The following is an 18,640-nucleotide window of genomic DNA, read 5'->3' as shown; positions in this document are numbered from 1 at the left end:
AATACAGGCACTGAAAATCCATGGAGCCACACCGACACCCACTGCCTATCAGAATGGAAGTACTTCTCATGTCCTGAGCACCTGTAATGTGACAGGCATTGTACATCCCTATCTCATTTCATTCTCACAATCACACTTTTTGATGGGAACCATTGTTTCCGTTTCACCAGTGAGGACACTGAGACTCAGCAAGAGCGTCTGTTGTCTTCAATGCTAAACAGCTGTTAATAGGTGTGGGCAGAAGTGGAACCAGGTCTGAATTACTGTATACAGCATTTTATTCACGATGTCAGAGGGTTTTTGTGGCCAAAGTCTTCAAAAAGTCAAATTATTTTTTCTTTTTTTTTTTTTGGTCCAAACATACTTCCCATAGTCTAGTGATGAGTGTCATCTTTGTACTCTTAAACTCATGGTTTTCTTTCACTTGGAATAGCTGAGCATATTTTCAGCCAGGACGTTCATCTCTTAGATTGCTGTGGGAAGTCCCAGGGCTGGCTAAAATAGGCTACGGTCCTTTGAGCTGAGCTAAAAATAAGAATCAGGCTCCTACAGGCACTTGAGCTCCCACTGTAACTGTTATTCCATCAGTGGAAAGCACTGGCTTGCCCTTTCCCTGACCTCCTTTGCAAAGAAGGAAATGTCTTCTCTACACTAAGATTTCCCAAGTCTAAAAGAGAGCTAATGAGGTCATGTGGGCCTAAGCCCTGCATCAAGGCAATATGGTCCATCTTCTTCAGAAGGGGTAATTCCATCACTTGGTAACATGTGCAATTCACTTTCGGACACTTGGACCTAATCCAAGAAACAAGACAGAACTTTCCAGGGACTGAAGCTGGTGGTAGGCAGAATGGTTTAGATACAGCAATTTCAGGAAGCAGCATAGATAATGTAATTGAGTGTTCAAGTTTGAAAAAGTGAAGAAACACTCAGAGTAATTTAAAAGGTGATGAGGGTCTTTAGCTGTGCAAAAGCTTTTTAGTTTGATATAGTCCCATTTGTTTATCCTGTCTTTTATTTCACTTGTTCATGGAGATAAATCAGCAAATATATTGCTGTGAGAGATGTCAGAGAGCTTGCTGCCTATGTTTTCTTCTAAGATGCTTATGGTTTCACGGCTTACATTTAAGTCTTTTATCCATTTGAGTTTATTTTTGTGAATGGTGTAAGTTGGTGGTCTAGTTTCATTTTTTTTTGCAGGTAGCTGTCCAATTTTCCCAACACCATTTGTTGAAGAGGTCTTTACTTCATTGTATGCTCTTAACTTCATCAAATATCAATTGTTCATAAAGGTGTGGGTTTATTTCTGGGTTCTCTGCTCTGTTCCATTGATCTATATGCCTGTTGTTTGCACAGCTAAAGACAATAAGAACAGAATAAAAAGACAAACTACACAATGGGAGAACATATTCAACAATACGTCTGATAAGGGGTTAATAACCAAAATTTATAAAGAACTTGTAAAACTCAACACCAGGAAGATAAACAATCCAATCAAAAGATGGGCAAAAGAGCCTGACCAGGCAGTGGCACAGTGGATAGAGCATCAGTCTGGGATGCGGAGGACCCAGGTTCGAGACCCCGAGGTCGCCAGCTTGAGCGCGGGCTCATCTGGCTTAAGCAAAAAGCTCACCAGCTTAGACCCAAGGTCGCTGGCTGGAGCAAAGTGTTACTTGGTCCACTGAAGGCCCGCGGTCAAGGTACATATGAGAATGGCAATCAATGAACAACTAAGGTATTGCAACAAAAAACTGATGATTGATGCTTCTCATCTCTCTCCATTCCTATCTGTCCCTATCTATCCCTCTCCCTGACTCTCTCTCTGTCCCTGAAAGAAAAAGAAAAAAAAAAAAAAAAAGCCTGACTTTTTAAGTTAAAAAAAAAAATGGACAAAAGAAATAAATAGACACTTCTCCAAAGAGGACATACAGATGGCCAACAGGCATATGAAAAAATACTCAACATCACTAATCATTAGAGAAATGCAAATTAAAACCACAATGAGATATCACCTCACACTAGTCAGAATGGCGCTCATCAACAAAACAACACAGAATAAGTGCTGGCGAGGATGTGGAGAAAAGGGAACCCTCCTGCACTGCTGCTGGGAATGCAGACTGGTGCAGCCACTGTGAAAAACAGTATGGAGATTCCTCAAAAAAAAAAATCGAACTGCCTTTTGACCCACCCATCCCACATTTAGGAATATACCCTAAGAACACCATAGCACTGTTTCAAAAGGAGAAATGTACCTCCATGTTTATGGCAGCATTGTTCACAATAGCGAAGAGCTGGAAACAGCCCAAGTGTCCATCAGTGGACGAGTGGATTAAAAAGCTTTGGTACATATATACTATGGAATACTATGGGCCATGAAAAAGAAGGAAATATTACCTTTTGCGACAACATGTATTGACCTGGAAACTATTATGTTAAGTAAAATAAGCCAGGCAAAAAAAGAAAAATATCATATTACCTCACTCATTTGAGGAATCCAGTGAATAATGTGAACTGAGGAACAGAATTGAGACAGAGGAGAGATCAGAGGAAAAGAGAAAAAGAGGACAGAAGGAAAGGGGATGATAGATGTTGAGGGGAATATGGGGGGGGAGGGGGATGCATTCAGGACGACACTAGCATCTATGTAAACAATAAATTAAAATCAATAAAAAAAAGTAAAAAAAAAAAGGTGATGAGGGTCTAAACTGGGAGCCTATTATTGGCAGCAGGAATAAAAATATTCAAAGAAATAAATGTGTTTTAATTATATGAATAGAGATAAATAAACCCATAGCATAATAACAGAAATAACAACAGTTAATATTTATGGAATGTCTACCATATTCCAGATCATAACTCAATATTGAGCATGATAAGATTTTAGGCTCTTGAGCAAATGCAGGTAGGTTTTAGCATCTTCCTTATATTAAATAAGAACTAACAGAAGGGGATAGAGATTTGTTTTCCAAGGCCCCACAGCAGGCATTAGCAAGACCAGGATTTGATTCCACATCTGTCTGATGTCAGAACTGTTGTGTGGGACTGGCCATCAGTGGTGAGAAGTAGAGAACCCCATCAGAATTTTTATGTATTACTGACCTCTTCTCCCAAGTACAATAGAATTCTGAGAGATTTACAGTCACAAATTTGTCTTAATCATGTTTTTTGTTTTATTGTCCGTTTACGCACATGTATCCTCATATAGTCTGTAAGTACTTTGAGGAGCATGTGGGTATTTCAAACATTTACCACAATGCCTGGAGGAACAGACCTGCTCAATAAATGTTTACTGTAGAATGAATGAACTGAATTGATAATGCATTCAGACAGAAGGAAACCAGAAAGTTCATAGAATATATCTTCATGACTTGTCATAATTTAAGAATGCCTTTTTATCAAATTTTATGATTTGGTTTTATAGCTCTTCTCTGAGGTACAAGAAAATTTTATCTATATAATACACATATATGTTTGTTGTTGTTGTTTTGTTAATTTTACAGCTTAAAAAAGAACAGGTTTTAGTAAAAAAAGTTCATGAGGCTATGAGTAAAGCTCAGAAATACAGCTCTGATTAAATATAAAGCTAAATCATGCTATTCAGATGAAAAAGTGGTGCAGTCTTTGAAAAAAATAAATAATTTTGGAGGAATTTGGGATAATTACCAAGTACTTTGATTTGGCATTTTTTCGGCACAGTCTACCATACTTCGTGGTTAAATGTTTCCTCCTCATTTGGCAAAAGACACAGGGACTCCCCTTCCTACAACCTCACGCCTTATAGAAATTAAGGTAGTCAGTCTCTTCTCCCCCATATCTCCTACTCCACCATCAAAACTCATGCTCAGACACACACTTACACATGTACACTCATGAATCCTTAGACACATTAGTCACATATTCATACACAGACATGCCATCTTAACCACACACACATTAATGTTCATACAGATACATGACCACACATTGCACAAGTCTAGGAAATGTTACTCACATTATGAACACTACAAATTGTGTCTTTTGTCATTGGGCGATATTCACCCTATACAATCGAACGTGGCAACCTTCTTTATTTACCCATTCAAAAATTCACAAATCTATGGTCTTTCTCTCTAGACCTATTAAGTACAAATAATCAATATAGAAAAAAAAAAAGCAAAGAAAATTTTAAAAAGTGAGGTAGTGACCCGAACAAGTAAAATTAGGTAAGGATATCAACAAGATGAATTGCTCCCAGCTTGCTGACCAACACCATCTTCAGACAGAAATAAATGGATATATCTTAGACCTTTAAAATGCATAGCCAGGCAGGCAGCAGCCAGAAACTATGACTATTTTTTTTTCCTCAGAAAATATAGAAATCATATGAAGACAAAGGCTGGCCAGAAAATGGGCATTCAAATCACAGCCACAGTTCCATGGTTGTCTAACTTGACCTATTGCCCTGAAAATGTGAATTTTCTAATTCTCACTTCCCCTAAACATGAAAAACTTTAGCAAACCACTACACTGCAAATCAAATTATAGATTCTCTCTCTTTTTAGTGAGAGAAAGACAGATAGACAAAGACAGACAGACATAAAGGGAGAGAAATGAGAAGTATCAACTCATAGTTGCGGCACCCTAGTTGTTCATTGATGGCTTTCTCATATGTGCCTTGACCGGAGGGGCTCCAGCAGAGCCAGTGACCCCTTGCTCAAGCCAGTGACCTCGGGCTCAAGCCAGCGACCTTGGGCTTCAAGCCAGTGACCTTTGATCTCAAGCCAGCGACTATAGGGCCACGTCTATATTCCCATGCTCAAGCCGGCAACCTCACACTCAAGCTGGTGAGCCCACACTCAAGCCTGCAACCTTGCAGTTTCAAACCTGGGTCCTCAGCATCCCAGGCCAATACTCTATCTACTGTGCCACCTCCTGGTCAGACCAAATTATAGATTCTTTAAGTTAGTATTTAGGTAAAGGTTATAAAGTTCATAAATCTTAAACCCTATCTGAGGCTTGACTTCCAAAAATATTCTATTAGGGTTACGTTGGAGGACCCCAAAACCACATTGCTTATATCTGAGTCTCATCACTATCATTTCCTAGTTTTGTGATGTTGGGCAAGAATCTTTCACCTTAGTTTCCTCATTCATAATATGAGAAATATAAAATTATATATCTTGTAGAGTTTGATGAGGATTAAATAAGTTAATAAGTGTAAGAAGCTTAGAAATTTTTCTTGGAGGACAGTAATTTCTCAGTAGATGTTATCTGCATTTATTATAATACCCATGACTAGCAAATTCAGATTTTATGCTTTTATTCCTTAAACTGGGAAGTTTCTCAGCCACACAAACCTGAATGTAAACCCCAGTTTTGCTACCCTTGAGCAGAGAAATCTCATGCAAATAAACTTTTCTGAGCCTCTATTTCCTCGTTTGTGTATGTGTCTGGTGCTCAAGGATTTATGGTGGCAATAATGACAGCTGGAGCACAAAGCGCGTGTTTAAGTGCTAGCTTGCTCTCTCTGCAGGCCATAGTTAGGTCATTCCTGCTTCTGAAATTTCACTTGCTGAAGGTCTCTGCACCTGTAACCCTGTGCGCACCTCGTTAATAACTGTACACATCATCATCGTGTCAAGAGTGTATTTCCTGACACCAATATTCTATTCGTCGCCATGCCCCAAATATTATGCCCATTCATGTATTCCCCAGATTCAAAGGCTAAAAATAATATGTCTTCTCACCACTGGGATGCAAGCATTACAAGAGGCAACATTTGCACCTCATAAAAAATATTATTTTACAGTCTCTACCTACCTTAAATATAACTACTTAAAAAAATTACAATGTCGAGTTAACCCCAGGGAACTTGGTTATGTACATAAATGATTGCACAGAACACTCATAACAGCCCTGTGACACAGGTAGTGTTATCTCCATTTGATAGGAAAGGGAACTAAGTCTGAGAGAGATTATTTTGCCCAAGTTCACAAAACTTATAAGAGGAAAAACTTGATTCCGTATCCCAAATAGTCTAAGCCAAAATGTTCCCCTATAGTCTGCTAGTAATTGATGGGTGTAAGAAAGTAGTGATGGGCACAATATCTCCAAAATATCTAGTGAATGAATATGAGTAATACAATGTATTTTAATAAGTACACTGAGCAAAAGCTCAGGAATCTGATAATACTGGGGTAGCATAGAGGTATGACAACCTTGCATCCCATAATTTGTAGAAGAGATCAGAAGTTTGATATGTAGAAATTTAGCAATCTAAGAATAGTTCTTGTTAATAAACATATATGAAGAACCAACAATATACTAGGTTAGGTAATAGTGCTATAATAAGGCTTTAAGCATTGCAGAGACTACTTTGTCTAATCATTTGCTTGAATTTAATTTGCATAGAGAAAATGTAGACATTAAACCCGCAATATGAAGGCAAGCCCTGTCTCCCAAAAAAGGCATTATAGAACAAAGCATAAAAAAGGATGAGAAAAGGTCCCATTCTTGAGCAATGTCTGCAGATACTGCTTTTGTGCTATTTGCGGGGAGCTGGGAGTGAGGAGTCATGTTAGAATCAGAGAAGCTGGAACTGAGACTGTGTTGTGAGGAGGGGAGGAAAAATTGCTAGCCTTAAGTTTTCTGCCCAAGGGCTCACCACAGAGTCGGGAGGATCTAAGGAGGATAATCATCCCCGCCTTGCCTTTCACAGATGAGGACTGGACCCAGGTAGGTGGCGAGGGATTCCGAGTCAGCGTTGGGAATCTAAGACAAGAGGACTAGTCTCCTATCTTGTCTTCCAGGAAACTGGCCCCTCATGCAGCTGCCTCAGGTCCTGCCCCTTTAAGCCACTCCTCTTTCCCCTTGTCCCCAACGCCAAGGGGGAGGTCGTGTGTGTGGGGGGGTGAGGGTCTAAGGAGTATTCCTAGAGCTACGGAAGTTGTGGGAAATTGAGCAAGGTAATATATTTTCCATGTTTCTGCATGCTTGCTTCTAGTCCTAGGGTAGGATGCATGCCTTGTAAGAAAAATTTGTCAAAATAGAAGTAAAAACTGAGTCACTCATAATCCCACCATTCTGGGATACTGTTATCATTTTACTGTGCTTCCTTTCAATCATTCATTGCACCTTTTATACATTCGTTGACTACTAACTGTACAGTCTTGTTTCCTTCACTCTGGGCTTAATGTTACATCACAATTTTCCACATCATCAAAAATCTTCATAAACACTTTAGTGGCAACATAGTATTTCATTACAAGTGTGTACCGTAGCTTACCTCTCCAGAAATGTAGGACTTCAAGTTATTTCCATTAATCTGCATAACGAAATGGGAATGAAAACCTAGAAACCTAAAATCACAGTCTCATTTCCAAACGTTTCCTGGAAGAGTCTTTCATCCAACAGTAGGTATGACCTATTCTTTAAGGCTCTTGGTAACTCTTCAAGAAGGGCTGACAAATGTATGCTTTTTTCAAAAATGTCAATGAATAGGAATTTTAATTTGTTCTTTCTGTTTTCTTCCTACTTTGCCAACCCTCCTCTTGCAATACCAGTTATAAAAATATTGGAAAGCATAGATAAACCAGCTTGATACAATTGTGTAAAATACTAATTTAACCCTCTGTTTACATAAACATTTGTTTTCCTGTCTAGGCAATGAAAATAAGCTGGCAAACAATAATTCATTAAAGAGAAAAATGCATTTTATCCTTTTGAAAGTATGCAAGTGTTCCAGTCCTGAGCTATTCAATGTGGTAGCCACTAGCCACATGTGGCTAGTATGAACTGGAAATGTGGTTTGTCCAAATTGAGATGTCTGTGTTGTCCTGGCTCTCTTGGAACCCATAAGTTATTACAGTTTTTGAAAGCTCATTAAAAAAAAGAATTAAAGGGCCTGACCTGTGGTGGCGCAGTGGATAAAGCATCGACCTGGAAATGCTGAGGTCGCTGGTTCGAAACCCTGGGCTTGCCTGGTCAAGGCACATATGGGAGTTGATCCTTCCAGCTCCTCCCCCACTTCTCTCTCTCTGTCTCTCCTCTCTCTCTCTCTCTCTGTCTCTCCCTATCCTCTCTAAAAAATGAATAAATAAAATTAAACATATTAAAAAAAGAATTAAAATATCTCATTAATATTTTATATTGATTACATGATAAAATGATAATATTTTAGATCTATTGAGCTAAACAAAATTAATAAAATTTCTTTCATCTAATTTTTTTTAAACTTTTTAAATGTGGCTACTGGAAAATTCAATATTATTCACATCATTCTCACTATTTTAACTATTAGATAGGGCTAATCTAGCTAGTATCCAGATTTATCCGGGGATGTGCATGGCTAAAGCTTAATTCTGTTTTGCTTTAATGTCTTTTATGAATTCAGAAGATCAGCAATTTGGAACCAATGTTTCTTACTTTGTTATACACTCCTTAAGGCCTTAAGTACAGTCACTTTTATCTTTCTTAATTTCCTTCTGATCTTCCTGCCAGCCTATATTCTTTAAGCTAAACTGTCAGAATTGACCCCAGTACATCACTTCCTTTTCATTGATTCATTCATTCAGTTAGGAGCCATTGACTGCTCACCTCTAACATGATCACTGTGCTGTCTAGGCCTGGGCGTACGAAGATTACTAGGACAGACTCCTTGCCCTCATGAAGTACACAGCCTGGAGAAGGAAACAGACTTCAAAAATAATTATCGTCTAGTGAGATCACTTCTAAAATAGAGGTAGGTTCAAGATGTTATGAAAGAACAAAAGGAAGGAGGGAGTAACAATCTCTAGGTGTGGGACAGGGTGAAGGGAGTGGCGGGGACAGGTGTCGCCCAGTTGACAGTTGGCCTGGACCCTGAAGTAGAAACCTAGGAGCTGGGGCTTGTCCCATTATGGGGAACATTTTGGGACGACCATCAACATCTGAAGGAGCCCCCTTGAGCATTCGCTGCTTAAGAACAATGAGGTTGAGAACAAAAAGGGGACAGTTGTTGACATGAAGACCGTGTTGTAAAATATGCCATCCATCCTTTTTAGTGTGCATCTCCTGTTCAGAGGGTGCGGAACTATTTTAAGGTGTGAATTCGGGAACTTAACTATTCAGCTATGAGGTTTAGAAAAGTCCGTCTTTTTTAAAAAAAAAAAATTATTTCTTTATTCAGTTTAGAGAAGAGAAACAGAGAGAGAGAAAGAGTGAGCAGAGGGAGAGGGAGAGAGAGAGAGAGAGAGAAAGAGAGAGAGAGAGAAGGGGGGCGAGGAGGAGGAAGCATCAACTCCCACACGTGCCTTGACCAGGCAAGCCCAGGGTTTTGAACCGGTGATCTTAGCATTCCAGGTCAACGCTTGATCCACTAAGCCACCACAGGTCAGGCAGAAAAGTCTCTCTTGCAGCATAAACTGGAGAGCAGGAATGCAGGGGTTGGGAAAGAAGTGAACCCATTTATGCCAGAGGATAAAATTTTTGAAATTCGATTCTTCAAAAATTTCCCGAAAATTTACATCACTTTTTGACAAGCTCCCGGCATGCCAGTGTCTGCAGTGGTGACTAACTCCTGCACCACGTGATTACATGGAACCTCAGGAGGCAGACGTGTGTGAAAAATCAGACCTCGGCAATGACCTTGAGCGGTGGGATAGAAGTAACTCCCACATCACTACCGTTCCAGTAATGGAACACACGGCATAAATGGGTTAAGACCAGATGTCATTTCCTTCTCTGGACAGATTCAAATATACCCTCTTGTTCTCTGGAAGTCACCCAAAACATCACGCCTCTGGGAAACCTTTCCTGGAGGGCTGAATGAGACTTGGTAATCCACACTTTGCTCTTGACCCACATGTTACTTTCTGTGCCTGTCCTCAGCCCGCGGTGCCGCGCTGCAAACCTCTGTGCACACTGCCCGCCAGTCTCTCAATTCCTCCCGAGAGCCGTGTCTAGCAGCATGAGTGGCTTTATTGTCACTTCCTTTGAGAGGCCTTCTTGGACCACTCTTTTCAGTTTTGTTTTCTATTACTGCCTCTTTTTAGTTTCCTCCAAAGCACTCACCACAATTCATAATTTTTACATTCTTGTGCTTTCGTTTGTATTGTCTGTTTCCACCGCTATCCTACAAGATTTGCATGAGAGACATATTCCTGTTACAATATATTCACCAACATGGGCACAGTGTTAACACCTGACAGTCACTCAAGTATGTGCTGAATGAATAAGTAAATGGACAAAATAAATCATAAGCAATTGGTGCCTAATAAATGTGAATTGAAACAGTGAATTTGTTTATGAATAAAATGAATGGCCAGTCCCCACAAATAAATGTTGACATTATTTTGGTATTTTTTTTATATTATTTTGGTATTGATATTTGATTTCATTCAAGATCTGGTACATTAATCCCATTATCTATGCTAAGTAATAACCCCAAACTGTAGGAGTACATGTATGGATATTGTTGGCAGAAATCTCCAAGTGACTCATTATTCCAGGTGTGTTAGAATTAGAGTGTATGGTCTTTGAACACTGAAGGTGATAACACAGTCATCTCTCTAAGTTGTTCCTGGTCCACTGGAGAGACAGGCATGTCTGCAAACTGCCTCCAGCTCTGGGGACAGCGGTGGGGGAGGGGAGACATTGTGTTCCCAGTGTTTTAATCAGGAATTTTAGCTCATTCTCGAGGGTGGAAGAGGAGTTATTCTGGCACGGTAACTGGGCAGGCACACCAGGCAGGCAGAGGTAAAATGTAGACACCTAGGAGGAACAGAAAGCACAACCTAACAGCTTCACAGGTCCATTCAGAAGGAAACTCCAGCCCCTTGGCTTCTTCTTCCCCTGGCTGTTTCTCCTTTCTCACCAATGTGTAGCTTCTCCTTCCTGTTCTGAAGGGGGTTTTACTTCCTCTTGTCCTCACTGTCTTGTTGATGTCTCTGTTCTCCCCAGGTAGTCTGGAAAAGGACACCGAGCAACGACAGGCAGCCCTTGTCTACACACTGAGTCTAGTTTGCTCATTTCTAGAGACAAGTAAGAGAATCAACACTGGAGTTGAGATGGGGGAGGGGAGTTGAGACGGTCCAGACTGCAGGCCTGTCATGCCTTTGACCCGTGAATGTTCCTGAAGACTGCTGGAGCCACCAGAAACATGGGCAGAGAAATGGCACTGGCTTCTTCCAGCTTACCCTCAAACCAAAATGAACCTCGCTGCATACACTGTTTTGTAACAAGACTTACTTTTATTTTTCCAAAGGCTGCCTTACCTTCAGGCTTTAAAACAGGACACTCTCCTCTCTCAAGATCCTGAACCAAATCACTCAGAAAAGTCCCTTTTGCCATGGAAGGTGACATAGTCACAAGTTCTGAGGATGGCGATACGGGTATCTTTGGGGGCCATTATCGGCCACTGCAGGTGGGTAGAAATTCATTTTGCAAAGGCTGTCCTGTGCAGCGGCTAAGTGAAGGGCACTCAGAAGCAGCGTGCCTGGTTGGAAACCTGTGCCTCCATTTACTAGACACACAACTTCAGGAAAGTTGCTGAATTGCTCCACCTCTCAGGTGCCACTTCTGTACAATGGGGGCAGGGATATCACGTACTTCGTTGGGTTGGCAGGACAACTGGGTGAGTTGATGCACACAGTCCCCAGCATGTGTGCATCCAAATACCGGCTCCCATATTAACCAAAGAAGACGGATATGAGAGGTGACACAGCACAAGCAAAAGTACAAAAGCAAGACACTGTGTGAGTAATTCCAGTAAGAGAACGTCCTCTCATGTGACGGTGTTTATTGGTGACAAAAGAATGGGGAAAGAAAAGTACATTTAAGCCCACAGCATGGGGCTTTCAGCTGGTTGGTGCCCAAGGACTATTAAATAATCCATCTATCAATAGAAAAGATTGTATTCGCCTTCTATTGCCCAGAATTGTGCTGAATTCTGTGGGGAAAATAATATTTATAAGACACCATTCTTATGTCCACATAGAGGACAAATTGACCAAACTGATTTTAGCAGCCAACCTAAGCAAAGATAAGAGCATAATTGAAGGTTTGACCCACACATGCATGAAACAAAGACAGATAGCAGAATGCCATTGAATACTAGCAGACAAAAGTCAGTAATGAAACACCTGAGCCGACCTTCCTCAAGTCCTGAAATCACAGACTCTCAAGGACAAAAAGAACATTAGGAGAGAAACATTCAACCCCATTTTTCACTTTATAGATGATAGAATTAAGATGTAGGGAAAAGCCTGCCCAAGGTCTCAAAAAGTTTAATAGCCCAGCTGGGATCAGAATGCAGATGTCTTAATCACTGTGAGGCAAAGCACATGACTAGAGAACAAATTAAAAGAAGCCAAAGTCTTTATTAAGTTTTTCAGCAACATTCTATGTTGGATGCTCTGCTAATCGTGATGCTGTTGTTACTTAAGTATTTCACACTTCAAAGGACCGCAAAAAAGTAACAGGTATATTCATATACTATATGAATATGTAAATACTACACTTGTTGAATGATAAATGTTCTCCACCCCCCAAATGTTAAGCCCACTAACACTAGGTTTGAAATGTATGCCAATAATAGCTACTGAGATTCAGCCTGGAGAAGGGCAAGTATGGACCTACTCCCTGACAAAGACCCCCAAAGTCTTTGCAGCATTCAACTAAGAATCTTAACTTGGGAGCTAAGATGATAAGAGAAGAGAGGGACTAGCTCTGTGCAAGGTGAGGAGGGGGCGGGAGGAGCGAGCTGTCAGTAACTGCCCTGGGACTCTGAGGACTGTATCCTTCCGTTCAGGGCTCAGTGCCCTCACTGTTCAGGTGTAGGGCACTCTAGCAGAGTACGTGAGAACGTGGGCTGCAAACAGGGCTGCCTGCTTTGGCAAGAACAAAATAAAACGAGCATAAGAACCCGCATGGTACACCCAGTTATATTTAAATTTTAGGTAAACAAGCTATTTCTTAATATTTGCATATTCTTTGCAATACTTGGGACATAGGTATACTAGAAAAAAACTTTTTCCTTGCCTATCTGAAATTCAACTCTGAGAGTCCTGTATTGTATGTGTTAACGTAATTCTTGAATTGGACCTTGGTTTCAACCACAGTTCTGAGACTAAGTTGCTATATGACATTGGGCAGATTCTTAAACGCTTTCTTTAAAAATCTAGATACAAATATAGATACCATTACAGATACATCATATGTATGGAAGATTAACAGCATCCACTCCAAAATATGTTGTGAGTATAAAATGAGAAAACATTTGCCACATGCTTACAACATTGCCTAAGTTATGCTACACCCTCAAAACTTATTCTTGCTGTTGAAGTAACTAGGTGAAACTAGATGGTTCGGGAGGATTTCACCCTCGTGTTTCTCTCAATAAGCTCTTTGAGCAGCATTACTTTTGAGTATCAGAGGCATATAACTTCCATAAATAACATCCGAGTGTGACAAATACCGGACAGAAACAGTTTACTATGTGACTGGCAAACTGGCCTTTTGATTTAACTTAATAATATCTTCAAATAAAAGGGTGAAAAACATCAGAAACAGCCACTCTCTAATGAAGAGGTCTCACAGTGTCATGTTAGATGAGTTTAAAGCAATTCAAGAAAAGATTAGCCAAATGGTGGCTTGGCCCCTTTCCCGTGGCTGTTTACTGCAGAAGTGAAAGCAAGCCCAGTATTTTGGAGTAGAGTAATTAGGTCAGCCTCACTCCCCACGGATTAAATCAGCTCCCAACAGATTAGGGCAGCTACCTTTCATTTCCATGAACAGACTCCATCAGCACACTGATTTCAATTAGAGAAGTGAGCTTCTATTGACTTATGCTAGACACGAGGAGACACAGCCGACAGATAACAAACTGGAGTACAGCATTAATCTCATGGTCATGGCATCAGAGAGATTTTTAAATGCATTACCTCTCCCCCATAGGAATAATTAAGAACATTTTTCCCCCTCCTATTGCAAGCAGTTTAATCTTCATACAAGGTGACGGCTTAATACATAAATTGAGGGTGAAGTCAAGACTTCCTCACTTCCTGAGAGGTATTAACTTTCTGGCTGGACGTAGACTGGAGCTGTGTCTACCGGAGAGCATGCCCCCAGATGTTGGTCCTGACCAACTTCTAGACGAAGAGGAAACGTCAAGTAAATTTCCTGGAGGTCCATCTAGAAAACACCAGTGAGGTAGGCTGACAGCTTGACCATGTAGACAAGGTGCAAACAGCCTTAGAACAGTTAACTGCCTGCGACATTAGCAAATGGAGTGAAAGGGGAATGTTTAGAAGAGAATGTCTGCTCTCAGTCTGAGCACTTCTGCTTTTTTTTTCTAGTTTGTAGAAATCTTTTTTTAATTTTAATGGGGTAACATTGATAAATCAGGGTACATATGTTCAGAGAAAATATCTCTAGGTTATTTTGACATTTGATTATGCTGCATTCCCATCACCCAATGTCTAATTGTCTTCCATCACCTTCTAACTGGTTTTCTTTGTGCCCCTCCCCCAACCCCCTCCTTGTCCTCCCCCCTCCCCATAACCACCACACTCCTGTCCATGTCTCTGAGTCTCATTTTTCTGTCCCATCTATATATGGAATCATATAGTTCTTAGTTTTTTCTGATTTACTTATTTTGCTCAGTATAATGTTATCAAGGTCCATCCATGTTGTTGAAATGATCCGATGTCATCATTTCTTATGGCTGAGTAGTATTCCATAGTATATATGTACCACAGCTTTTTAATCCACTCGTCCACTGACGGACACTTGGGCTGTTTCCAGCTCTTCGTTATTGTGAACAATGCTGCCATAGACATGGAGTGCATTTCTCCTTTGAAACAGTGCTATGGTGTTCTTGGGGTATATTCCTAAAAGTGGAATAGCTGGGTCAAAAGTCAGTTCGATTTTTAATTTTTTGAAGAATCTCCATACTGTTTTCCACAGTGGCTGCACCATTCTGCATTCCCACCAGCAGTGCAGGAGGGTTCCCTTTTCTCCACATCCTCGCCAGCATTTATTCTGTGTTGTTTTGTTGATGAGCGCCATTCTGACTGGTGTGAGGTGATATGATATTGTATCTAGAAAACCCTAAAGTCTCAGTCAAAAAACTACTGGACCTGATAAATGAATTCAGGAAGGCGGCAGCATATCAAATTAATACTCAGAAATCAGAGGCATTTTTATACACTAACAATGAACTGTCAGAAAGAGAAATTAAGGAAGCAATCCCCGTCACCATTGCAACCAAAAAAATAAAGTACCTAGGAATAAATTTAACCAGGGAGATTAAAGACTTGAACTCAGAAAATTATAAAACATTGATAAAAGAAATCAGGGAGGATACAAACAAGTGAAAGCATATACCGTGCTCATGGTTAGAAAGAATAAACATCATTAAAATGTCTATATTACCCAAAGCAATTTATAAATTCAATGCAATACCAAATAAAATACAAATAACGTACTTCAAAGATACAGAACACATATTCCAAAAATTTATATGGAACCAAAAGAGAACACAAATAGCCTCAGCAATCTTGAAAAGGAAGAATAAAGTGGGAGGTATCACACTTCCAGATATCAAGTTATACTACAAGGTCATTGTACTCAAAACAGCCTGGTACTGGCATAAGAACAGGCATATAGATCAATGGAACAGAACAGAGAACCCAGAAATAAACCCACACCTTTATGAACAATTGATATTTGACAAAGGAGGTAAGAGCATACAATGGAGTAAAGACAGCCTCTTCAACAAACGGTGTTGGGAAAATTGGACAGCTACCTGCAAAAAAATGAAACTAGACCACCAACTTACACCATTCACAAAAATAAACTCAAAAATTAATGGATAAAAGACTTAAATGTAAGCCATGAAACCATAAGCATCTTAGAAGAAAACATAGGCAGTAAGCTCTCTGACATCTCTTGCAGCAATATATTTGCCGATTTATCTCCACGGGCAGGTGAAATAAAAGACAGGATAAACAAATGGGACTATATCAAACTAAAAAGCTTTTGCGTAGCTAAAGACAATAAGAACAGAATAAAAAGACAAACTACACAATGGGAGAACATATTTGACAATACGTCTGATAAGGGGTTAATAACCAAAATTTATAAAGAACTTGTAAAACTCAACACCAGGAAGACAAACAATCCAATCAAAAAATGGGCGAAAGAAATGAATAGATACTTCTCCAAAGAGGACATACAGATGGCCAATAGGCATATGAAAAAATGCTCAACATCACTAATCATTAGAGAAATGCAAATTAAAACCACAATGAGATATCACCTCACGTACTTCTGCTTTTAATCTACTTATACTATTACATTCATGCTGTTTTAAGAGTGTGGTGTGATTCATCCTTCCCATCATTCTCTGCTTAGGTTGAATGACTGGACAGTGTCCATCTTTCTCTAAATGATGCAGAAATCCACAGGATCTTGTGCCTATGATTTTCTTAAAGCGCCATGGCCCAAATGCTAGGCACCAGGTTGACTCTCAATGCCTGCCCAGGTCTAGGAAACCACCATCCGGATTCCAACCTTCTAGCTACCAATGGGAAGAAAAAACATGAAAAGAGTGTCAAAGGTCATAGAATACTTAAACATTCGTTGGGTTTTAAGAGGCTCTAACCCCATCAAAGGACACAATCAACACAGTGGAAAGGAAACCTATGGAACAGGAGAAAATATTTGCCAATGTTATATCTTACAAAGCATTATGATCCAGAATATATAAATAACTCCTACAACTCAATAACAAAATAACCTGCTTTTAAAAGTAGGCAAAAAACTTGAATAAACATTTATCCAAAGAAGATACACACACACACACACACACACACACACATCCAATAAGTCTATTAAAAGATATTCAACATTATTCATTATTAGAAAATTGGGAATCAAAATTATAATAAGATATCACCTCACATCCATTAAGATGAGTACCATCAAAAACAAAAAACAGAAAACAGATGTGGTGAGAATATAGAGAAATTGGAACGCTTATGCACTGTTAGTGGAATATAGAATAGTGTAGGCAGTATTTGAAGCAGTATGGCAGTTCCTAAAAATATTAAACATAAAATTACCGCCTGACTAGGCAGTGGTGCAGTGGATAGAGCATCGGACTGGAATGAGGAGGACCCAGGTTCGAGACCCCAAGGTCACCAGCTTGAGCACGGGATCATCTGGTTTGAGCAAAGCTCACCAGCTTGGACCCAAGGTCGCTGGCTCAAGCAAGAGGTTACTCAGTCTGCTGAAGGCTCGTGGTCAAGGCACATATGACAAAGCAATCAATAAACAACTAAGGTGTCAAAATGAAAAACTAATGATTGATGCTTCTCATCTCTCTTTGTTCCTGTCTGTCCCTAACTATCCCTCTCTCTGACTCTCTCTCTCTCTCTGTCTCTGAAAAAAAAACAAAAAAACATAAAATTACCATATAATCTAACATTTCCACTCTGGGTATATATTCAAAATAATTGAGAGCAGGATCTCAAAAAAAATATTTGCACACCCATGTTTATAGCAGCATTATTCACAATAGACAAAAGGTGAAAATAACCGTGTCCATCGACAGATGAATGGATTAACAATAAGTCTTGAATATTATTAAGGCTTTAAAAAGGAAGAAAATTATGACATATGCTACACCAGGGATGAAACTTAAGAATATTATACTAAATGATAATAAGCCAACCAGCAAAAGACAAATATATACTATATGTTCCAACTGTGGGAGGCACCTGGAGCAGTTAGATTTGGATGGGTGACTAAAATAGCTGCGGTACACTTACACCGCGGAATACTACTCAGACATAAACTAAAGGCAATCTTACCCTTTGCAACAGCATGGATGGACCTGGAGAACATTATGCCAAGGGAAGCAAGCCAGTCAGAGAAAGACTAGTACCATGTGATTTCACTTCTATGTGGAATCTAATGAAGAAAGGAACTAACAAACAAAATAAAAACAGACTCACAGACACAGAGAACAGACTGTAAGAAGGGAGAGGGGTGGGGTGGAGGGGGCTGGATGAAAAAGGTAAAGGGATTAAGAAAAAACCTCACTGACAGCAGTATGGTGATGACCAGAGGGAAAGGGGCTGGGGAGGTAGAAGAAGGTAAAGGAGGGACAAACGGGGATGGAAGGAGACTTGATTTGGGGTAGCAAACACACAATACAATACATAGATGATGTGTCATCGAATTGTACACCTGAAAGCTATATAATTGTATTAACCGATGTTGCCCCAATAAACTCAACAAAACAAAAAATGACAAAGTCGAAAGGTGGCTTCCCAGGGGCCGGAGTGGCAGGAGAATAAAGAGTTGGTTCCCAGACATTGAGTTTCAGTTTTGCAAAATAAAAAACTGGAGATTGGATGCACAGCAATGTGAATGTACTTACACTATTAAACTACACACTTAAAAACAGTTACGACAGTACATTTCTGTTATGTGTATTTTATCAGGGAAAATGTTCTATGAAGAGGTGAAATGCTCTAACTCATGCCCTCTCAACCGGTATGACATCACCACCACGAGGATAAAATTCATCTTGAAGGAGAGAGATGGAAAAAAATCTTATCATTCTGTGTATAAGGCACAGATAAATATGAACTTTATCAACAAATACAGGGTTTTATCT

Source organism: Saccopteryx bilineata, chromosome 3 (genome assembly GCF_036850765.1).
Source record: "Saccopteryx bilineata isolate mSacBil1 chromosome 3, mSacBil1_pri_phased_curated, whole genome shotgun sequence".
Taxonomy (NCBI): Eukaryota; Metazoa; Chordata; class Mammalia; order Chiroptera; family Emballonuridae; genus Saccopteryx; species Saccopteryx bilineata.
Note: the sequence above shows the minus strand (reverse complement) of the source record.